Source organism: Papio anubis, chromosome 13 (genome assembly GCF_008728515.1).
Source record: "Papio anubis isolate 15944 chromosome 13, Panubis1.0, whole genome shotgun sequence".
NCBI lineage: Eukaryota > Metazoa > Chordata > Mammalia > Primates > Cercopithecidae > Papio > Papio anubis.
In genome coordinates, this window is record NC_044988.1 from 29414657 (window position 1) to 29425026 (window position 10370).

The 10370-nt window shown below is 43.5% G+C and overlaps 1 long non-coding RNA gene across 1 annotated transcript; it reads left to right on the top strand.

Annotated features, from left to right (window-relative positions):
- Positions 1-3151: 3151 nt before the first annotated feature.
- On the top strand, positions 3152-5953 carry LOC110741437. Its single transcript, XR_002517621.1, has 2 exons — positions 3152-3204; positions 5683-5953. It is a non-coding gene; the product is annotated as an uncharacterized LOC110741437 (long non-coding RNA).
- The last annotated feature ends 4417 nt before the right edge of the window (positions 5954-10370 follow it).

Consider the following 10370-nt stretch of genomic DNA (forward strand, 5'->3'; position numbering starts at 1 on the left):
TCCAGTGGAAACGGACACGCGCGCACACAGCGAGGAGTGAGGTTTGAAAGAGGCTCCACCCTCCATTACACCTGTGCTCCACCGTGGCCCCCAGCCAAGTTTAATCTCCCATTCAGCACTTACTTCTGGAAGCTTCTTTCCCTCTCCTTCCCACCACTCATTGACCTTTCACCCTCTAGTTTTTTGTCTGCGTATGGGACTGTCTCCCCCACTCCCCTTGACTGAAGTTCCTTGAGAGCAGCAGCCCTCTTTTTATCAGGGAAGAGATTTGAAGATCAGGACATTCTTATACAAGTAGATGCTAGCCACCTGGGTAGTCAAGACAGGGCCCTGCACAGTTAACGTGAATCTTGTCATAATGCCAGGGTTATTGTTTTGTGAGGAGCTGGTCATAGAACACTAGATTGCATTGTCACTGGGAAATAAGCTCATTTTATTAGCTTGTTTCTCAGCTAGCTTATGTAGAAATTTGCCACAGCTGTTGCTGCTGGGAGCCTGCCCTGGATCTGATCATCAATTATATCATCTCTACCATCTGATGGACTGCACCTCACCCCTTGCTTTTCACAGCTGGCAAAGCTGGGCCAAGGAAAGCGTTAGCGCCAGCTGAGTGGAATGTGTGATAAGGGACCGAGGAGGGGTGCTATGTACTGGGGAAAAGAGATGGGGTCTCTAGGACAGGGGTAGGGACACTAGACTAAGGGCACGAAGGAAGGAAACCATGAGGAAGTAGAGTAGGGAAGTGGGAAGCATGCTGACGAGAGGTCAAGAGATGGTGACCACTCTCCTCCGCATGCCCCAAGGAGATGGTAATGACATTCCCAAGTCCATATGGGAATCCCTGCTTCTGTGGGCCTCAGTCTGTCATCTTCTTTGGAGCGGGACCAAAGTAAGTAAGATAAAGTCACAATTTCTCATCCTTCTTCACTCAACTTTTCTTTGAGGTGAATTGGCATTTTTGTAAAAGAATGCATTCTCTGCCAGGTGCAGTGGCTCACCCCTGTAATCCCAGGGTTCTGGGAAGCCAAAGTGGGAAGATTGATTGAGGCCAGGGGTTTGAAACCAGCCTAGGCAACATAGCAAGACCTCTATCTCTGTAAAAGAAATTAGCCAGGCATGGTGGTGCATACTTGTAGTCCTAGCTACTCGGGAGGCTGAGGCGAGAATCGCTTGGACCCAGGCATTGGAGATAACAGTGAGTTAAGCGTTCTCCTGCACCGCCATGGTAGGTGGGTGTTGCTAGCCACATGAGGATATGTGAGCCAGTCACCAAGGACTGGGGCTGACTCCCAAAGCACAAGGACAGTAAGAATAAACCTCTGATTATTCCCCTGCCCCCATCCCCGACTTCAATTAGAGTTACAGAGATATACCCTTATGTGACTGAAACAAAGGAGCCCTGCTCTCCTAGAGTCATATCCCCATAGGCCAAGATACTGTGTTACATATAATTATTGGTGCTTCATAAATGGCTGATAAAAAACATTTCTATCAGGGGATATACCCTAGCTTATTCACAGCCTCTTATAGAGAGCTGGCATGCCCACAGTCTCTGTAAAGGGCAGCTGTCTCTTCTGAGTGACCAGTTTCCCTGACCTCCCCTCAAGCCATGACTGACCAAGGAAGTCAATGTGACCACTGAGAAGCAAGGCGTAGCCTCAGATCCTGAGTTTCTAACTCTTTCCACTTTCCTAAGATGGGATTATGCCTCATTTCTGAGAGATTTCCAACCCTCTACCACATACTCCTCTTTTTATGAGGTCACTTGGGGAGGTATCTGCTTCTTAGCACCAGAAGAGCTCTCTCAGGACCCAGTTGCTGAAAATGCTGAAAGTAGGAAATGGAGGTCGAGTGATGGCCATAAAGATTTTCCCGCTCCTCTTCTGGAATCAGGGATGGCCTTGTGAATTGCTTTGGCCCGTAGAATGTGGCAAAGTGATACCATACCAGTTCTAACCTTGGTCTTAAGAAGCCTGCCAGCTTTTGCTTTCACTCCCTTGGAGCCCTGAGCTAGTATAGAAGGAGATCCAGCTGCAAGGACTGGTGACACCATTTTCAGGGATTCGTGTAAAATGAAATGCAGGGTTCCTTGTTTTAAAATTGTTAAGAATTTTAAGGTGCTGACAACAGAGCACTACACCAGGCAGAGGCTTGATCCGAGCTGGCCCGGGCACCCCAGCCAGGCTTCCTGACACGTGAGTGATGCTGTCTTGGATTTCTGGCCCCAGTTCAGCTTCCTGATGGTCGGCATGAGAGCATGAACTACCCCAGGTGAGACCAGTAGAAGAACCCAGCCCAGATTACAGAACTATGAGCAAATAAATGGTTGTTATTCAAGTAAAGCTCACTAAAGCTCTTCATGACAAATGGGTGTAGTCCTGGGGGCCGCTAAGGCCTGGGTTGGTATTTTATATAGCAATACATAACTGAAGCATGAAGAATAAGAGTTTGCAGTGAGTGGTCACCTGCCATATTCCAGGCCCTGTGCTGGTGCATTGTGTGTGCTAGCTCACCTGATCCTCATAACACCTGCCGTAATTCCTTTCTACAGGAGAGAATGCAGCAGTTTCAAGGACAAGGGATTCGTACCACTGCTCCTCACTCAATAAACAGCAGAGGCAGAATTTGAACGTGACTCTGACTGATTCCAAAACCAATGTAATATCCCTGCATTGAAACAGAGAAAGATCCAGGGAAAGTGCATACAGCTTGGAGACTATCGGATAGGGGTCTGATGCAGTCTTTCCCAAATTTCCTCACAAATTTACAGTTGAAATATCAGGCAGAGAAATGATAAGCAGGTGGAAGACCCCTAATGGGACATCATCGCATCACAGCTCTGTGATCATCAATCATAATCGCTAGACGGTGACCTAGAGGTATCCTACAATGAGGCTTTCTTGGGTTTTCTGATAGGTATAATACTGAGAACATTTGCTGTGGTTAGCTATGGATATTCACCACTTATTTTTGTGTGTATTATCCCCCAACAAACCACAGGTACCTGTGATCTTCTGGGCACATGTGCAGGAACTATCTTCTACCCAGAAAGAACAATAAATAATTTTTTTTTTTTTTTTAAGATGGAGTCTCTCTCTGTCATCAGGCTGGAGTGCAGTGGCATGATCTTGGCTCACTGCAACCTCTGCCTACATGGTTCAAGTGATTCTCCTGCCTCAGCCTCCCGAGTAGCTGGGACTACAGGTATGTGCCACCACACCTAGCTAATTTTTGTATTTTTAGTAGAGACGGGGTTTCACCGTGTTGGCCAGGATAGTCTCGATCTCTTGACCTTGTGATCTGCCCACCTCGGCCTCCCAAAGTTCTGGGATTATAGGCATGAGCCACCTTGCCGGCCAAGAATTAGTTTCAGCATTAGACCCAGCCAGAGTTAATTAAGAAGCTTTCCCTACATGATGGCACCTCACAAGAAATACTTTCTATTTATAATATTCATTGTCTTTACTTGTCTTCACCAAGCCTTCCTGAGTGTCATCAGTGGGTGAGTGAGCGCATGGCTAGGTGCCTGCCTATCTGTCTGCCCATGGTGATGAGCTCATCGCTGTATGTTAGCAATGATATCGAGTCTAAATGCTGATGGCCATAAGGAAAATGGTGACATTCCCTAGCTCAGAGGAAATGCTGGTAGGAAAGCCATGTGGGCTAGTATTTATAAGTATAAGCTCAGGGGTCAAAGATACTAAAGTTCAATGCCTTGTCCTATCTCTTACTAATTAGTGATATTGGACACACTGATTAATTTTATAAGTCTGTTTCTCACCTATCTATAAAATGAGATGTGTGAGGGCTAAATGATGCATGTGAAAAACTGAACAAGGTGCCAGGCCTAGGACAAGGGCTTAATAAATGTCAGCGATTATTTTATTTGATTAAAAAAGAAGGTAAATGTTCTTTCTTTGATGCCCCCTATCTTTTCCCCATGTCCTTTCTCTAAAAAAGTATATGTGTATAATTTCTGTGTCTTCCCTCCACTCTCCCATTATCTACCACTTCATCATCCTCTCACTACCCATCGCCACTTTGCCTCATTATCTTTTCTACATTTCTTTCCTCCTCCCCTGAAATGGGGTTGAGCAGGAGGAGATCAGAGGATGACAAAAGATAGGGAGACATTGGTGGCAGGGTGACATGGAGTGCCACGGGCTGTCTAGGCCATCTAGACTTTCCCTGAGGACTCTTTAGTATCTCCGATAATACCATTTTCTCAGAACTCCTCACATGGGGAGAAACCTTAGCAATCATCTGATGGTGTCCTTGTTACAGTAGATAGTCAGGCAGACATGTGCAGTGCAGGAGAGGGCCCCCCACCCCGACCAGGAATGTCAGGTGACCATCAGGTGAGTCAGATGGTTGTTACACTGTCTCTCTCAAATAATAACTTGTTGCAGCCAGCACCAGGGAAAGGCAGTCTCCAAATAGATAGAAAAAACCTGAAAGTGATGATCAGCAGCTTCCCAATAAGATCTCAGGAACTGGGCGGGTGAGCTCAAGCACATGCACTAAGAGGCAAAGTGGCGGAGTTTAATTGGTAAATGACCTTCCTGTGGGAATGCTACACTGGTAAAGGAAGAACGCCTCGAGAAAGCATCTGTACAATTCCAGTGAATACACCGTGCATACTCCCCTCCCAAGTGCTAGCAGGCCACTGCACATGTGGACAGCCCACCCCGAGGGAAGAATTGGGAGAAGTAACCCAAGACCCTGAAAGTATGCCAGCCTATAAGACCCCAAGTCAAAGGTCAAACTGTGCACTCGATCTTTCAAGGTGCCCCCTTGGCCCTCTTCCAAATGTACTCTACTTCCTTTCATTCCTGCTCTAAAGCTTTTGAATAAACTTTCACTCCTGCTTGAGGACTCAGCTCTGATTTTTTCTTATCTTCCAAATTCCTATCTAAGGGGTCTGGGGAGTCGTGCCCTACAGACCAAAAATTCTCATCAGATGGGTTTTATTTAACCCTATATATTGTCACTTTTTAGTCTGACTCTGGCATAATATTACATGACAAGAGAATCAAAATATTTTATCCCAAAACATGTTTCTTTGCCATATTTTGAAATGGCCCTGCAAAGCCATCCTTTATGGGGGAAAATTTGCATCTGTAAAGAATTTCTGGTAACATAGCTAGATATTTTTCTTCCAGGCCCTCCCACCTGAAGAGATATAAGAGTCTAGCACCTTTATGTATTTATTTCTTTGTTTATTTATTTATTTATTGAGACAGAGTCTCACTCTGTTGCCCAGGCTGAAGTGCAGTGTTGCCATGTCAGCTCACTGCAACCTCTGCCTCCCGGGTTCAAGCCATTCTCCTACCTCAGCCTCCCGAGTAACTGGGATTACAGGTGCCTGCCACCACACCCAGCTAATTTTTGTATTTTTAATAGAGACAGGGTTTCACCACACTGACCAGGCTGGTGTTGAACTCCTGGTCTCACTGCGATCCACCTGCTTCAGCACCACCCACCCTGCCCCCGCGCCCCACCCTCCAAAGTGCTAGGATTACAGGTGTGAGCCGCCACACCTGACTGAGAGTCTAGCACCTTCTAAAGGTCTGAATAGGAAACATTTGTCATCTATTGTCTCTAAGGGCAGCCACTAAAGAAGAACCTTAGTCTCTACAATCTTTTATCTTAACCTGAACATTTCCTTTCTATTAATCTCAGGTCTTTAGACAAACTCAACCAACTGTCAACCAGAAAATGTTTAAATTCACCTATAGACTGGAAGGTGCCTGCCCTCCTTTGAATTGCCCCACCTTTCTGGACTAAACCAATGTATTTCTCAAATGTATTTGATTGATGTCTCTTGCCTCCCTAAAATGTATAAAACCAAGCTGCACCCTGACCACTTTGGGCACGTGTTTTCAGGACCTCCTGAGGGCTGTGTCACTCATATTTGGCTCAGAATAAATGTCTTCAAATATTTTACACAGTTTGACTGTTTTCGTCGACACTCTCTAAACCTTGCCTCGGTCTCTCCTTTCTGACTTACACTCCTCAGTCAAATTCTTTCTTCTGAGGAGGCAAGAATTGAAGTTGCTGCAGACTCATACAGATTCACGGCTGCTAACATCCTGAACTATCGTTTTACAGGTAAGAAACTCCCGGGTGCGGCAACTAACGCCTGTAATCCCGGCACTTTGGGAGGCCAAGGCGGGTGGATCACCTGAGGTCGAGAATTCAAGACCAGCCAGACCAACATGGAGAATCCCCATCTCTACTAAAAAATACACAATTAGCCAGGTGTGGTGGTGCATGCCTATAATTCCAGCTACTCGGGAGGCTGAGGCAGGAGAATTGCTTGAACCCAGGAGACGGAGGTTGCAGTGAGCCAACATCCCGCCATTGCACTCCAGCCTGGGCAACAAGAGCAAGACTCTGTCTCAAAAAAAAAAAAAAAAAAAAATTAGAAAACTGAACCATAAGGTCCTTAAATGGCCTCTCCACAGTATTAACCAAACCTGAACAAGATCCCAGGTGTTAGGCTGGGAGCGGTGGCTCACACCTGTAATCCCAGCATTTTGGGAGGCCGAGGCATGCGGATCACCTGAGGTCAGGAGTTCAAGACCAGCCTGGCCAACATGGTGAAATCCTGTCTCTACTAAAAATACAAACATTAGCCAGGCATGGTGGGGTATGCCTGTAATCCCAGCTACTCGGGAGGCTGAGGCAGGAGAATCACTTGAAACCCGGAGGCAGAGGTTGCAGTGAGCTGAGATCATGCCTCTGCACTCCAGCCTGGGCAATGGAACAAAAGACTCCGTCTCAAAAACAAAAAAAACAAACAAACAAACAAAAAAAAAATCTCAGGTGTTCTGGATTCCCATCCAAAAGAAAAGGGGAAACCCAACCAGTTGTTTCCATCTCAATCTCCTGTCTTCCCAAAGCACTTTGCCTTCTTTCCTGCCCAGCTGTTGAAATAACAAACTGTACCAAGATTTTGGCCATGATGGATTCTGTTCTCTGCACACTAAGATATTTATCCTCCTGGTCATCAGTAGAAATATTAATAAATAATATTGGTTGCCATTTATTGAGCAGTGTGTTAAGCATCCATATGGTTTAATGGATGTTTTTCTAGCTGTGTTTTAAAGTTTTAAGGTTGCAGCATTTGAATGAATGAATGGCTTCTGAGCCCAACTGAGAAAAAGCAAATAAGACACAAATGAGTTTTCTAAACAATTTTTCTCCCTGAAATTAGCTCTGCTACTTTGCACAAGTCTCCTTTTCTAAGCTCCCACTTCTCATCTGTTCAATGGGGATATGAACATCTACAAGGTTATGGTAAAGTTTAAAAGCACATTTATCTGATAAGTAGCCAATAAACAATCATTACTGTCATTACCCCAGTTGGCAATTTGGGCAGGGCTTGACAGGGAGTTTGGGTGACAGGCGATGAAGTAAAGGACATTATGGAAAGCTTGAAAGAATGTAATAAGAATAATATATTTTAAACGTTTTTTCTCTTTTATATTTTGTGAATGACTTTTACCCTAGTTAGCCTAAGGTAATTCTTTTTTTTTTTAATTTTTAAATTAATTTATTTTTTAATTTTAATAGGTTTTTGGGGAACAGGTGGTGTTTGGTTACATGAGTAAGTTCTTTACTGGTGACTTACGAGATTTCGGTGCACCTATCACCCAACCAGTGTACACTGTACCCAATACGTAGCTTTTTTATCCCTCATCCCCCGCACCCTTTCCCCTGAGTCCCCAAAGTCCATTATATCATTCTTATGCCTTTGCATCCTTATAGCTTAGCTTCCAATTATGAGTGAGAGCATAAAATGTTTGGTTTTCCATTCCTGAGTTACTTCACTTAGAATAATAGTCTCCAATCCCATGCAGCTTACTGCAAATGCCATTATTTCTTTCCTTTTTATGGCTGGGTAGTATTCCATGGTATATATACATATGTATATCTATATCTATATATCACATTTTCTTTATCCACTTGCTGATTGATGGGCATTTGGGCTGATTCCATATTCCCGCAATTGCAAATTGTGCTGCTATAAACAGGCATGTGCAAATATCTTTTTTGTATAATGACTTCTTTTTATTTTTTGAGACAAAATTTCACTCTTGTCACCCAGGCTGGAGTGCAGTGGCACAATCTTGGCTCACTGAAACCTCTGCCTCCTGGGTTGAGGAGATTCTCCTGCCTCAACCTACCAAGTAGCTGGGGTTACAGGCACGTACCACCATGCCTGGCTAATTTTTGTATTTTTATTAGAGACAGCATTTCACCATGATAGCCAGGCTGCTCTTGAACTCCTGACCTCAAGTGATCCTCCTGCCTCAGCCTCCCAAAGTGCTGGGATTACAGGCATGAGCCACTGCCCTCTGCCACTGACTTATTTTCCTCTGGGTAGATATCTAGTAGTAGCATCGCTGGATCAAATGGTAGATCTACTTTTAGTTCTTTAAAGAATTTCCACACTGTTTACCATAGTGGTTGTATTAGTTTACATTCCCACCCACACCGTAAAAGCGTTCCTTTTTCACCACATCCATGCCAACATCTATTATTTTTCGATTTTTGATTACGTCCATTCTTGCAGGAGTGAGGTGGTATCACGTTGTGATTTTGATTTGCATTTCTCTGATCATTAGTGATGTTGAGCATTTTTCTATATGCTTCTTGGCCATTTGTATATCTTCTTTTGAGAATTGTCTATTCATGCCTTTTGCCTACTTTTTATTTTATTTTATTTATTTATTCTTTTAATTGTACTTTAAGTTCTAGGGTACATGTGCATAACGTGCAGGTTTGTTACATATGTATACATATGCCATGTTGGTGTGCTGCACCCATTAACTTGTCATTTACATTAGGTATATCTCCTAATGATATCCCTCCCCCCTCCCCACAATAGGACCCAGTGTGTGATGCTCCCCTTCCTATGTCCAAGTGATCTCATTGTTCAATTCCCACCTATGAGTGAGAACATGCGATATTTGGTTTTCTATTCTTGCAATAGTTTGCTGAGAATGATGGTTCCCAGCTGCATCCATGTCCCTACGAAGGACACGAACTCATCCTTTTTTATAGCTGCATAGTATTCCATGGTGTATATGTGCCACATTTTCTTAATCCAGTCTGTCACTGATGGACATTTGGGTTGATTCCAAGTCTTTGCTATTGTGAATAGTGCCGCAATAAACATACGTGTGCATGTGTCTTTATAGCAGCATGACTTATAATCCTTTGGGTATATCTCCAGTAATGGGATGGCTGAGTCAAATGGTATTTCTAGTTCTAGATCCTTGAGGAATTGCCACACTGTTTTCCACAATGGTTGAACTAGTTTACAGTCCCACCAACAGTGTAAAAGTGTTCCTATTTCTCCACATCCTCTCCAACACCTGTTGTTTCCTGAATTTTTATTGATTGCCATTCTAACTGGCATGAGATGGTATCTCATTGTGGTTTTGATTTGCATTTCTCTGATGGCGAGTGATGATGAGCATTTTTTCATGTGTCTGTTGGCTGTATGAATGTCTTCTTTTGAGAAGTGTCTGTTCATATCCATTGCCCACTTTTTCATGGGGTTGTTTGTTTTTTTCTTGTAAATTTGTTTGAGTTCTTTATAGGTTCTGGATATTAGCCTTTTGTCAGATGAGTAGATTGCAAAAATGTTCTCCCATTCTGTAGGTTGCCTGTTCACTCTGATGGTAGTTTCTTTTGCTGTGCAGAAGCTCTTTAGTTTAATTAGATCACATTTGTCAATTTTGGCTTTTGTTGCCGTTGCTTTTGGTGTTTTAGACATGAAGTCCTTGCCCGTGCCTATGTGCTGAATGGTATTACCTAGGTTTTCTTCTAGGGTTTTTATGGTTTTAGGTCTTACATTTAAGTCTCTAATCCATCTTGAATTAATTTTCGTATAAGGAGTAAGGAAAGGATCCAGTTTCAGCTTTCTACTTATGGCTAGCCAGTTTTCCCAGCACCATTTATTAAATAGGGAATCCTTTCCCCATTTCTTGTTTTTGTCAGGTTTGTCAAAGATCAGATGATTGTAGATGTGTGGTATTATTTTGGAGGGCTCTGTTCTGTTCCATTGGTCTATATCTCTGTTTTGGTACCAGTACCATGCTGTTTTGGTTACTGTAGCCTTGTAGTATAGTTTGAAGTCAGGTAGCGTGATGCCTCCAGCTTTGCTCTTTTGGCTTAGGATTGTCTTGGCAATGTGGGGTCTTTTTTTGTTCCATATGAACTTTAAAGCAGTTTTTTCCAATTCTGTGAAGAAAGTCATTGGTAGCTTAATGGGGGTGGCATTGAATCTATAAATTACTTTGGGCAGTATGGCCATTTTCATAATATTGATTCTTCCTATCCATGAGCATGGTATG